The sequence below is a fragment of the Kryptolebias marmoratus genome, linkage group LG3 (assembly GCF_001649575.2).
Source record: "Kryptolebias marmoratus isolate JLee-2015 linkage group LG3, ASM164957v2, whole genome shotgun sequence".
Classification (NCBI taxonomy): domain Eukaryota; kingdom Metazoa; phylum Chordata; class Actinopteri; order Cyprinodontiformes; family Rivulidae; genus Kryptolebias; species Kryptolebias marmoratus.
Genome location: NC_051432.1, coordinates 4,154,312 through 4,168,084, shown reverse-complemented (window position 1 = coordinate 4,168,084; position 13,773 = coordinate 4,154,312). Strand labels below are relative to the sequence as shown.

General features: G+C 36.9%; 1 protein-coding gene across 1 annotated transcript in view; it reads right to left on the bottom strand.

The window, feature by feature from the left end:
- Nucleotides 1-13,773, bottom strand: part of LOC108248787 (sphingosine kinase 1) — a 55,196-nt gene that overhangs the window by 40,405 nt on the left and 1,018 nt on the right. The window lies entirely within an intron of this gene.

The following is a 13,773-nucleotide window of genomic DNA, read 5'->3' as shown; positions in this document are numbered from 1 at the left end:
ATTTCCATGTTTGATGGCAGACCAGAGTTTGTTTATTTCAACTTCCAGCTATTTTTATGATTTCACACAATTTGACAGCAGCAACATTTTAAATTAAGTCAGTCTAATTCCTGATGCTTTTTTGTAAATCAAGAAGTGGAAGCTGCTTAAACACAGGCAGATTTTTGCTGAGCCAGAACCACAAAGGGTGTGGAAGGCTGAGGAGGAGGAAGAGGTGGTGGTGGTTAGCCCTCTGTAGATCTAAATTAAGGAAGGAAGAAAGAAAGTTTACGGCACTGAGGTTTGAAATGAAATCACGCTGCATCGTGAATCCAGAGCTGTCTGTAAAGAATCTTAATGTTTGTTATAAAGAGATGAATGGGTGTGAAGCTAAAATTAAAAGGCAGACGAGCAGAGAGCAGAGTTTCCCCCAGAAAAAAGGCTAAGCCCGGTGGTAGGTGGCCAATTGTTTGGCCGACCATGATTTTGTTAAAAAAAAAAAAAAATAAAGCTGGTGCAGAATTCATTTTTAACAGACAGATGAAAATCCAGAAAGCAATCATGAGAAGAGACCCTTTTGAAATACTTTTTTAAACAAAAATACAATTAAAATAAATACTAATTGTTTGCACCTAATTTGAATCCTAATNAAAAAAAAAAAAGACTAAAGTTGAAAATATGGCGAATTATTATGTGATATACTGTAAAAGTACAGTTTTACAAAAAGGCACTTTTGAAATACTTTTTTAAACAAAAATACAATTAAAATAAATACTAATTGTTTGCACCTAATTTGAATCCTAATTTAAGTCACATTTACAAATAAATTAAATTAGCATTAATGAAAAAGTGCAAACAAAGGTGAACCAGCTCCGTTAGAGCACCAAAATCGGCCATTATGAATGGAGTGCGACACGTGCGACCCGCGCCAAGTTATAAAAGGTGCATGACGTGACAGCGTGATTGTGTCACTGTTAGTGCGCGCACCCTCACGCGGTGAGGAAGATAAGGCAGTGGTTTTGGGGGAGCGGGTGGAAAAAAAAAAAAAAAAGAAACGTGTATAAAAAATTATGTATTTATAATGAACAAGCAGAGCTTAACCTGGCGGCAGGGTCACCAAAGCCTGGCGGCCCACCAGGCTTGTAACACACTGGGGGAAACCCTGAGAGAGGATGAAACTACTCTGCTGAATTATTTTCATCATGTTTGGGTATTTTTGGCCTCGGTGTTAATGGAGAGGCTTCGGTAAGAAGGTGAACACACTAATTTATTGGTGAAAGTTATACTCTAATATTGGTGTTTTTGAAAACGAACTCACAGTTTAAGCTTATAACGTTAAAAAAGCTTCTCAAAATCTCAAATTGCTTTATATTGTGCTTTGACAACAAAATGAAATTACTGAAAGCAGTCACATCCAGGTGGTCCAGTGGGAATGGCTGCCTGTGTTCACCCAGTGTTAACACTCCAGAAACATACACTTCTCATGTACAAGCAGTTTGCAACCTCTTCTTGTTTGTGGATATGTAGAAATACTCTGACACTTGTTTGTACCAGGGAGCAAGCAGGAGCATGAGTGAGCTTGCTGCTTCCATAGTGACCATCGTTTACGTCGATTTAAGAATTAAGGATAACACACCAAAACCTCGTCTATTTCTTAGAGTCTGCAAGAAAGTGTTTTATGGGAGAGATGGACTGCTTCTTCTCTGATCATCAGCCCAGAACTTTTATAAGCCTTATGTATGAGTCATTCAGACTCCTAATCTATAGAGGTGAATCAGTGTTGAGTCAAAGTTTTAGGCAGCCTGTCACACAAGTTGTGTTAGTATTACAGGGGACCATTTCACAATCCTGTTTTTAGTTTTCTCACTGGTGATACTGTGGCCATTCATACTCCTTATTGGCTCCTGCTTCCCTTGGCTCAGTAGAGACTCCTGAGCGATGTAAGGGAATGAGAGTGGTCCATACGTAAACTTATGAGCAAAACTGGCTGAGCAAACTCAACACTTCCTCACTATTCAAACTGCATCAGCTCCAGATATGGGTTCTTAAATTGTTCATATTGGTGAATGTCATGTGCATAAATGGCATGGCTGATGACTGTTGGCCTATTGTTGCACAATCAGTGGACTGTGACAAAAAAAAAAGGGAACTGTTACAGTAGTTCATCAAAAGGACAGAAAAACAGTATGCCACTGGGTTACCTTGTATTTAGATTGGAGTTATACAGCTGAAGTTTCTTACCAATAAGTTTGTGAGAGAAAAAAAACAACCCATCATGTCCTGCAGTAATTTAGATGTTTCAATGTGTTTTGTAAGTCATGGTAAAGCAGAACGCTGTCATTTCAGACAACGCTGCCGCAGCGTGAGGCCCCAGAGCTTCAGAAAGGACGATAAACTGATTCAGCGCTCTGAACAACACATCAAGACCCATCGCAGCAAATGTCTGATGAGAAGACCTCGGGGAGGGAACTGCTGCTTTCACTGCCCTCTGACTGAACACATGCATGCCTCTGATCCTACAAACTGCAACCTGCTAGTTGTTCTTTAACTGAGACAATCAAGAAGACCAATCCCGAGAGTAAAAAATGTGGTTTTACTGGGAGCTAACGAGTTCCATTTTTACCTAGTCAGGAGGGTGCGATACTCTTTTTCGAAAGAAACGTCATGACGAGCAATTTATTTTTGGTGCAGGCTTTAGCAGATAACTCACACTTATCATGTTCAAACACACACATAAACGCACACACGCCCCAAAATGGAGCACTATCACCTCAGGAGGATGTCGCAGAGCCGCTGGAGGAGGCGCAGAGTTTCTCTGCAACATGTCACTGTGAATATTTCTCTTATTGTTCTCCACTGGGTCTAATCTCAAATCAGATTTTGTTTTCTCAAGATTATGTTATAGTTGTGTGTCAGCTCCTCTTACGTCCTGAACTCCACAAACACACAGGTAAAAACAACATATCCCCATCCTGAGCTAGGATTAGATTTCTACAAGTATTCTGCCCATCAGGAAATAGATTTATTCTTTTTAAAAGGATATTTTCTGCTTTTTTTTAGCTAGTTTAACTTTCCCTCTCAAGAGTTTTGATCTGTAAATGACTGAACAATTCATATTTAAACCTGAACATGCTGTAATACACCCTGTGTGCATCCCACTTCAAAAATTTCCAGCAGCGACCTTCTGTCAGGAGTTGGTCCAACACCTGACACCAGCTGAGCCTCTGTAGGACACTGCTGTCGGTTTATTGATTAAAACAACTTCTTGATGGCTCTAAATTTGACATATGGTCTCACGTCATTTTAAGATTGACCAAGACAAAGTTTAAGAGCAAAGATATTTATAATAATTATTAAAAAGAACTGTTTTGCCCTGTGGTTAAGGTGTCCTTTTTCGTGTATTTTTTAATACATTTTACAGACAACAGCCAAATATAAGAAAAGAGACCAGAATTTTTGTAAGAACTGCATAAAATAAAGTATTTCTGGGGCACAGAGCGTTTCTCCTCACAGCATAAGTTAGTCAGCAGTATAAGTTGTTTAAAGACATTTTTCCTGCAGGTTCCAGCTTCGAAAAACATCCTGTGTTGTTACAATAAAGGACTAGTGTTAGAAGTCAACCACGACTGCCTCAAATGTTATGAAGCTGCTTGCCTGCAGACAGCCCCCTATATCTTTTAGGAATCAGAGCCAATATAAAACCTAAAGAAAATGTTTATATCCAATATCAGAGGAAGAAGTTGTCACATTTCCCTCTTATTTCAGATTTTAGGAACAATGGTTCTCAAATTAGTGTTTTTAGGCCTCCACTTCTGAAAACCTTTTTTCTTAAAATATATAAATAGAGACATCTTCAAAATGCATTAAAATAGAACATTTTATATAATAATTCTTCAGCTGCATGTCTGTCTCAGTCAGTAGTAATGAATTAATAACCTTGTCTGGCTTCAAGAGGCCTGGAGTTTTCTACTCAAAAGAATCAATGGTCCTCCTGAGAATGTCAAATATCAATTTATAATACTTTTATGACTTTTTGAATCACTGAATGCGTAAATGTTTGAAAGTGCCTCTCCACAGCATGGATATATAAGGATATTTATACAAACAGTGCTTTTCCCCCCTACATAATAATGAAGTTGATAAAGTTCAAAACTATGCAAGCGATCAAGACAGCAGGAAACCTCGAAGAAAATCACCAATTGTATACAGTAGGATGAAACAAACTGAAAGGTTTACAGTTCCCTGTGCAGATAAGTTAAAGAGTGACAATAGCGATAGACTCAATAAATGTAGCCTAACCAACCGTGATCCGTGTATTACCTTGTCTGATGGTTTCACCCGATGTAAGAGTTTTACACTAAAATCACAAGTTTATAACATTTGTTTTTACATTTATTTTTAACAAATTTTGCAAGTTACTGATGAGTGCAACCAAACTTTCTCAATGTAAAAACGTAGCACTGGAAAAAAAACAAACAAACAAAAAAAAGCAGCAGCACATTTAGGCCAAATAACTTTACTGAGCACATTTTAATCAGTTTGTATTGCTTTGCCAAATTAAGAAAATGGTGTGAAAGGTTGAAAGGATTAAACTGATATTCCTAAGATCAGAACATTGATGGATAGAGTGCGCTGTAGAGATGATACTATGATCTCACAGCTTTGGCAGCTTTTCAACATGCTCCAAATCCTTCCCTAATATAGACAATAGGTGCTTTAGCAAACAACTCTAAGAGGAATATAAGGGACTATTATTTCCACTATAAAGCCAAATATAAAAGGACAATGCATTTGCTTTCATATCACCAGAGGGACGATGCAACTGTGCAACAATTAGTCGACACTAAGCAACAGCAACATCACATTCAAAGAAAAGCATGTCATCGCAGACAGACTGAGAAGTAGAAACTACTTAAACTACTTGACTTCAGTTTTAATAGTGCAGGTGCTGGAAGAGCATTCAGTTTGCTCAGTCAATCATTGTATGTTTACATATGGACCAATCGCATCCCCTTAAACCACTAAGGAGTGTCTATTAAGTCCAGAAATCCCCTTTTCTGAAGCAGAAGCTTAAAAAGATGAGACAGATACAGCTATAAAGGACTACAAATGGCCACAGTAGCATCAGTGAGAACAAAAATAAGGCAAATTACCTCCAATGGTCATAAGAACTGAAGTTGTCCCCTGAAACGGCACTTAGTAAAGTTGTTTTTAACCTAATAGTAATCTATTCTTATTATCATTATCACAAACTTGAATAGATTTATAAATTTGTATTTTTTGTAATGAAGTATCAGTTTTAAATAAATTGAAAGATTAAGGTCACCTTTGTTCTCCTACTGTGGCTGAACTGTTTTTAAAAAAAAATAAATTAAAAAAAAAAAAAAAAAAAAAATATATATATATATATATATATATATATATATATATATATATATATAAAAATAAACACTTGCCATACAATAAACTTGCAAGCATATCAATTAATATTCTGTTTATATTCAATTCTTTTTCCACTCTCCTTATTTATTTACTAAATTATTGAACTGTAATTTTGAACATTAGCAAACAACTCAAAACAAAAAGAAAAAAAGTCATTAAGACTGTTGATGTTGGTCGTTTACTGTGCTTCCTAAAATATCTTAAAATTAGCAATTTTTTGGTCTTTATGGAGCCCATCTTTGCTCTAAAAGTCTCCAAATGTTCAATTAGTTAAGTAAGCCGAGTTAGGAGAAACAATCTGACACAAATTATTTGCAGCCTGTGTGAAACTGCCACGGTCTGTATGTTTTCTACCACTGCTGCACACACCGTCCTGGTTAATACAGGTGAATATATACCCAGGTCTAATGACACTGGATGGACACAGTGCTGCTGATAAGAGCTGAACATCTGTGGACATAGATCTGTCCAACTCAGCTCAGGTTATCGGTCTTGACCAGAGGAAGTGACTGTTCATTGATAGTGGTGAACTGAGCTGGTTATCAGACTCTGCTGACATCAGCACCAACACACTGCTACCTGATATAATCCTGTGATAGCAACCCAGGAGTCCTGTTAAGTTAATTGACGATGTCAAGAACCAAGGCCAATCAGAAAGAATGATACTGACAGAGAGTCAAGAGAACAGCAGGAGAGCAACCATCTGTCCAGGAGAAACTGGCAATCATGGGGTTTGGGAGTTCCTTAGCTAAGAAAAAAAACAATTTTGGCTAGAAAAACTAAAAAGAAAGAAAGAAAAAGGGAAGCTTACAACTCTGGCTGAGAGGAGGAATCAGGAGTTTAGTGATCATTCAGGCACAAAAAAAAAAATGTAAGGAGGTAGAAACGCCTCTCAGGTTTCACAGTTTGAATCAAACAGCCTGCATAATAAATGTTTTATTAAGTCTGTCAGATTCATTGTGTCAAATAACCCCTTTACATCCCATGAGGATTTACAATAAAGCTACACAATACAATAAAAATTTATCATCATTGCAACATCAATGTGCACTTTATCAAAGGACTGCAATAAATCATAGGCTATTGTTATGCATGTCAGTAATATATTTGGCCGATCACATGACCAGGATGACTGCACAGAGAGGAGATGTGAGGAAAATGGGTGTGTACTACAACTGATGCCATCATCATTGTAAAATTTAATGATACAATCACATGTTTTTCTGATATTGTGTAGCTTTAATTACAAGCAAATCATCTTTTGTTGAAGGCATTTCTATTAAATGCAAGAAAAAAATACTTATGTTCTCAAGGGTGAAGTGCTTTTAATTTAACTTTAATTTGTTGGTGGTTACATGGTTAAAGATGTTGAAAAAAAAATAGCAGAAGCAAACATTTTCATTTGTTTTAATCAACCAACAATTAAAAACCAAATATATTATTGTGCAAACTGTGCTGGTAATTAAAAAATAGCTATATATAAAAACTGGGTTACTTTAGCTTTATAGATCTTAGAGCATTAAACTCATCCAATGTTGTTGGTCTAAAAACGAAAGGAAACTTCATTTAAATGGTTAAAACAGACAGTTTTTATTTACCTCTGTTGATTTTGAAGATTAACATAAGAGCTGTGATTTTTATAGCATGTGAATGTTGACTGTACTTACACTGTACTCAGTAATCTGTTAGACTGCCAGGGCTTACTCAGCATGTCACAGCATGACTCAGCAAAATAATACTCCAGCTCTGATAGGGGTTGACAGTGCTACCAAAAAACATTAATCCTACTTATTGATTTTTTATTTTTTATGTGATCAAATATATTCCAACTAGGGTTGTAATGGTGACAGGAACTAAGTAGTTTCCAACTCACCATTCTTTAACTAGTAACTAGTTGGTCTAAAACAAAATATTTTTGAACTATTTTTCCCAGTCAATTAACGCATAATAGCGAAGCCACTATGTTGCACGAGCAACAACACGTGTTTCTGTGGAAGCTTCAACTGAGTGATTAAGGCTCGACTTTAGCTGTATGTGAAATCTGTAAGGTGATTAAAAACAAAGTTAGAGGCAGCCCCAAAGGAGGAGAAACGACTAAAAACAACAGTTTTCTTCAGAGGTATGTCTGCTGAGAGTTTCCATTTAAGTACTCTGAGAACAGGGAGACTTCAGACAGAAGAAAGAATGGATCACAGAAAAGTTGCTCCATTTGATCCCTTTTTGCTTTTTAACTTCCATCTGTCAGGGAGATCGGTGGATTTGGAAATGCTCACAGCCTTGGAGACTTTCAGCCAAGGTAGGCTGTGTTTCATCTAGAAAAACAGAAACATCTGTGACAATTACCACACTAACTGCTCAACGCTAATAGAAGATGTTAGAGAGTTTAAAATGTCACAGCACTTTAGATTTGACCCTTTTTATAAACTGTAGACCTGCATGCAGCACAGCAACTCAAACACTTGCTCTTAATATGTAGAATTAATAATAATTAAGAGCAGGAAGCTTGTTGAATTACCCTAAAGCTTTAAAAAAAGAAGGAATGACTTAATATCTAACATTAAGCCAGAGTTTGTTTTGTTCTTAATTACTTAAAACAACAGCTGAAGCCTATTTTAAATAGATTTGAGGTGCCACATTGAAGTTTATAGAGCAGATATATTTTTTTGTTGTTTAAATATCTCAGGTATAATAACCTGGAAGATATTATTTCTAAACTTTCCAGTGACAGAAAGTTCAGTAACTTGGTGATGCTTTTAAATAAAAAAAGATTTTCTATTTTTTATTTTTTTTTTACTGAACAGGCAGGAACATTTCCAATTTACCCAGAAATCTTTGATATTAGACACTTGAAACAAACTAAATCCCAGTGATTACACCAATTGATACAACAGATTATTAATTTTTCATTTTATCAGAAAATAGAAAAAATGTTTGTAAATTTCAGTTCTCTGACAGAAAACTAAATTGGCTAAAATCTTTATCTGCAGGTTGGAGCCGTACAAGAATTAGTAATCAAGACATCGGCCAACAAAACAAGATTTGGTGCATCCCTAATCCTAAACCTCAAAATATCTATTGTCTTGATAATGAGTTGAAATTATTTTGAGAGCAGCCGCCAAGAGAATAATCCATTTGACAACCATATGTGGCTACTTCGGTCAATACTTCTATCTTCTGTGCCTGCTGTCATAGCCTGAGTTATGGTAATGTCACAATCCCAAATACATTTTATCTTTACACTGGCAGCCTCTGGATCAACGCACTTTAGGGAAAAAAAAAAAAAAAGAGATAAAAATTACCTGAAGAGTCACTTAAAAATGAGAACAGGAATGAATTTACAGGAGGTAAAGTTCTGACACGTTTTACTAACCAGCTGTAAAAGAGGAAGTGGCTTGTACGTACGTGCGTTACCTCACATATTGTATTAAAAGAACAAAACAAACAAACAAAAAAAAAAAACAGTATTCAGACAAAGAAATCAACCACAAGCTGACAGTGACATGCAGCCATATTCTGCACTTCCGCTCTTGGGAGGCAGATGCTCTCAGCAGAAAGCAAAGTTAGCACCAAGAGAGAGAACAACAACACTGGTCTCTCTGAACAGGTAAAAAAACACAAACCTGCTGTTTGTTTTGCTCCATTATACTGAAGAAGACCAAATACTGATGAATAGATCGGAAAGACACGGTTGGTCAGCCTTAGATAACAAGCTTTTTGTATCACACCACAGAAAGAAACGAAGAGTGCACTCTCCATCAGGTGGTTTGTAAACCCGCATGTGGGGTTGCATGTTACGTTTTCAGCATCCATTCACCTGTCAGGGGACAATGGATCTGCAGGAAATGGATGCTTTCTGAATAATTCTGAGTAGGCCGGAGGTCAATGAGAGCCCCGATGAAGAGGTCGGACCTCATTTGGACTAATGGCTTGTCTGCAGCGCTCCTGAACACAATTAGGAAATTTTTTAGTGCTGGTGTAATGACTGACTGAGTGCACACTGCTCCAAATGAAACTGCCACATTCCAAAGATGCCTAAAAAACCCTGCGGCTTGAAACAGGTTTCATATTAACATCAGTGACCATGAAAGTGCTCAGAAATGCGACCCTTCATCACATAGCCTTAGATTCATAGCTACGTTTTCCTGCTTTGAAGTTTTGGTTAAATTTGACTATTCAGCTTCATTTTCACAACCACTAAAAAACAAAATCTATAATATTTAAAAAAAAGTCAACTCCTAATACAATTCACAAACTTTTTTACAAGCCTATAAGTAATGATTCTCATTGTCTTAATTAATATTGTAGAGTAATAACATAATAGGGAAACATTTTAAACTTTAATCCTCATTTTATTTGGCAAATCTGCCTTACATTTCTACAGCATAGCATTACAACATTGCCTGTTTGCACACCTTATATAGTGTGCTGTCCAGCAGGTTGTCACAGGTTTATTAGTCATAACGTAGCAACTATAAAAAGGTCACATAAACGGCAGGAAAATGAAAGTTTCATAGCAGTGACCTAACAGAAACATTACACCACCTCATGCAAATGCTCTGTGGGCACTGCGGGTGCTTTATTATTATTATTTTTTTGTACAATAGTTGTTATTATTGTTTGTCTTTCTTATCTGTGTCATTGGAGCTGCGTATCAGTGGTGTATTCCTTTGTGCTCTTGGCCAATGTGCTGCATAAATAAGACATTCTTTCACGATTGCTGCTCCGTACATATTGTGCTGTTGGAGTACATTTTTGAGCACCTGCAACGTCGACACAGTGTTTTTTCTGTACCAGTTGTGCGCTGTGTTCGGTCCCACGATGCCTAATGAGTTAACACCAACATTTTCTAGATGTCATTCATTCCACAACTAGCAAGAATAAGATGGGTGTGTGAGGCCATGGCTCAATGCTAAAAAGATGAACACTTGGACATTACTACGGACTCATTAAAGAACAGACAGGTTGTTGGTGAATGCTACAACAAAAACACAACGGTTACATCACATCGACATGGAATAGATTATAATGTAGCATTTTTACGCTGTAGACCGGTGTAACCTTACCATCTTCCAGCCCAATACATGTGACATTTAAGACACACAATCATATGTATTGTTGTGTACATTGCATAAGACTTTACTTTTTACAAAATACTATTTCTTCCTGTTTTGACCCAGGCAAAAAGAAATGTTCAAAACGTGCCAAAATGCATATCTAAACACAAAACAGTACCGTAAGGATTTCCATAGTCAAGATGACAAACGTTTAAAATGTCAGCATAATAGACTGCAACACGTTTTTTTTTTTTTAGACGTCCTCTTCTGCAGGGGTCACCACAGCGAGCAAACTCGCACAAAAGACTTGGCAATTGTTTTACGTTGGACGCCCTTCCTGACACAACCTGGGCTCAAACCCACAGCCTCAGGATTACAAGACCGTAGCCCTATACTGCAACAAGTTAATCTGACAAAAAAAAGAAAAGAAAGAAAAAAAAAAGCAGCCTGAAGGAATGCAGATCCCCCACTGCCTGTCCTGGAAAGGGTTTAAATTATCATCATCGTCTGTTGAAGTGATGGAGTTATAGCCACTTTGGGAGCAACATCTCACAATATTGTATATAGCATTATTTAAAGATTTCCAGAGTATGTGTTGTGAATGACTCTCAGCCACTGCCATGTCAAATTGTTGCTCAATATCTGTAAAACTGACTGAATTATAGCACATTAGCTGTGGCAGTCCTTTTGAAATTGGTTGACTCCAAAAGTAAATCAGTTGTAGATGTACTCCAAATGATAATTATCTGAGAATTTCATTAAAATCTGTCCAGTGATAAACAGACACAAAGACGTACTCAGGACCGACAGTCTGTGTGCATTAGCCAAGGTGCTCTTGGATTAGAGTTGAACGTGTCATTTCAGCAACTCCAGCCAGATAAAGAAAAGTACTTTATCAAAACAACCACCCCTACCCGTGGAAACTCTAATGAATGGAGCAGAGTTTTCAATCAGCCCGAGTCGCCACAGCTGATCAGAATCTGCATCAAAAACCTGACATGGTTTGAGCAGTAAGCGATGTTTAAAATGACCTAAAGCAGATTTTTGTCCTTCAAATGACAAGAGGCTCACTCAGGCTTGATGGTCGTCCCACTAATTGAAAACACCTGACTCTAATTTTACCTTCTAATTAGTTTCTAATCCCAAAGGTTTTTGTAATATGGTCACTTACAGTTAGGCAAGACTGGATTGTCCTTCACATTAAGTTGCCAAGTTTGACTTTATTTTTTTTATGTTTATCTGATTAGGTTCTACTTTACCAATTTTGGAACATTTGCAGAAATATATAAAAGGTCTTATAGCAACCAATGTTCTTAAAAAACGCTCCAAACACTCCAGCTGTTTTAGCACAAAAACAAGGCTCCAGTCTGAATAAAACGGGTGATGGGAGAGCAAATACTGGAGACATTCGTGTTCACGTCTCTGTCCCAAGGCAGTGAACTCGTTCAGTCTCAGCGTCAGGTTACACTTCCAGCAATCAAATCACAAAATGCATCAAAGCCAACAATAATCTCTTGAGGTACTCAAAGTCCCCCCCTTTCTTCTTCTGACAATCGGAGGCGGTGCAGAACAGCAGCATGTTTGGTCTCGTTAAGAAAACATTTGTACAAATGGGAGAAGGGTAAGTGGGTCACAGTGTGCTACCGAACACTGTGGCTGTGTGAAAGAGAGCGTTTGTGGGGGAAAGAAGTGGTTTGGGTTTTTTTTTTGTTGTCATTTTATGTGTGTCAACAATGGTTAGTTTATAATTTGACATTTCTATGAGACGTTTTCTCATCGTTTATCTTCTAAAGGGTTTTCTACTGAAGCTATCAGGTCTGAGTCCATTACCTGAAGTCAAGGTACAGGATGTTTCTCCAGGTTTATCCAGGTTCACTGTAGATGGAAACATGACTCCACACCACATCGGTGGCTTTGTTTTATTCATGTGAGAAGTGGGTTGAAAGGTAAAGACAAATCAGATAAACCACAATCTAAGACGATACTCGAACTCTTGACATAAAGTCAGCATCTCTATATTACTGTCATCGTTTTATTGCTTCTTTACAATAAAAAGAGCTCGACTTTTCAGGTTTGGTTCTGCCTCGGGCCTGCCATGGTGTTTAATTTATTTAATGAGAAGGTAACAAAAGCTCAGCTCATAAGCGGTGAGGAACCAGTTCAGTCAAAGAAATAATTACATCAACAAGATAATGTCTGAAAGGAAATGCCACAAGATACAAACAATCGGTTATTTAGTCGTGTAAGAAAGAGCGGCAAATTATTCCCTAAACATATAAGGTTTAATTTATTTTTTATTTCAGTGCCAAATCATAACGTCTTAAATTTCATTTTGTTACGCAGGTAAAAACACACCTGCAGGACACACTGATACTAGGTCCAGAGTCTCCAAGTCTTTTGAGCTTTGTGCCATTTTGTGTCTTTTTAACAACTCAGACACAATGACCCATAAATGGATTGAGAAAGTCATAAATAACTCCAAGTGTGAATAAAAGTTGCTTTTTGTACAATATGATAAAAAGTTTAAAGTCAGTACAGTGGTTCTTGGGATACATGATAAGCAACATGTTTAGCCTTGAACTGTGCTTACAGTACACCTTTATAATTATTAAGGATCTAATATCAAAGCACTGAAGCACCCCCTTTTCTATTCTGTTGGCTTTTCATCACAACTTCGGTCCATTTCCACACCCCAAAGCTTTGGCAAAAGAAAAAATAAAAGCAAATCGATCAGGATTAGTGTGCCATGACTTTTGGTTGCTAAACGTCATACAATGTAGACAAAATTCACAAAAAAAAAAAAAAAAAAAAAAAAAAAAAAAAAAAAAGGATAAATTTACTGATAGACAACAATGAGATTTTCCAGAAAGGTGGAAAATAGCTCCGACTTACTTCATACACCAAACACCAAAGTTTGAACATGTTACAGAACGTTGGACTATACATGACTGAACTGTCATTTTGATATATTTTAGTTTTTTGGGGGGGCGTTGTTTACACAAATTCAGGGATTTTATGATTTTTGAAGATTTTTCAGCAAAATGTTTTAACTGACAGTTCAATCTTCTGCCAACAAACTCTTATACTCTTACCCCCACAACTTTTTTTAGTATATACACTTTCAAACGTAGATATTTTTGTCTTCTTACGCTCAGTGTGTCACTCAGTTTTTCCTTCAACTTCCCTTAGAGTACACACCCAGTCTTCCACAAACTAGTTTTTTTTTTTTTCTAAATATCCTCTTTAAAACTAGAAATGAAGGATGTATTTAACTTCAACGCCTCCAACATAAAACACT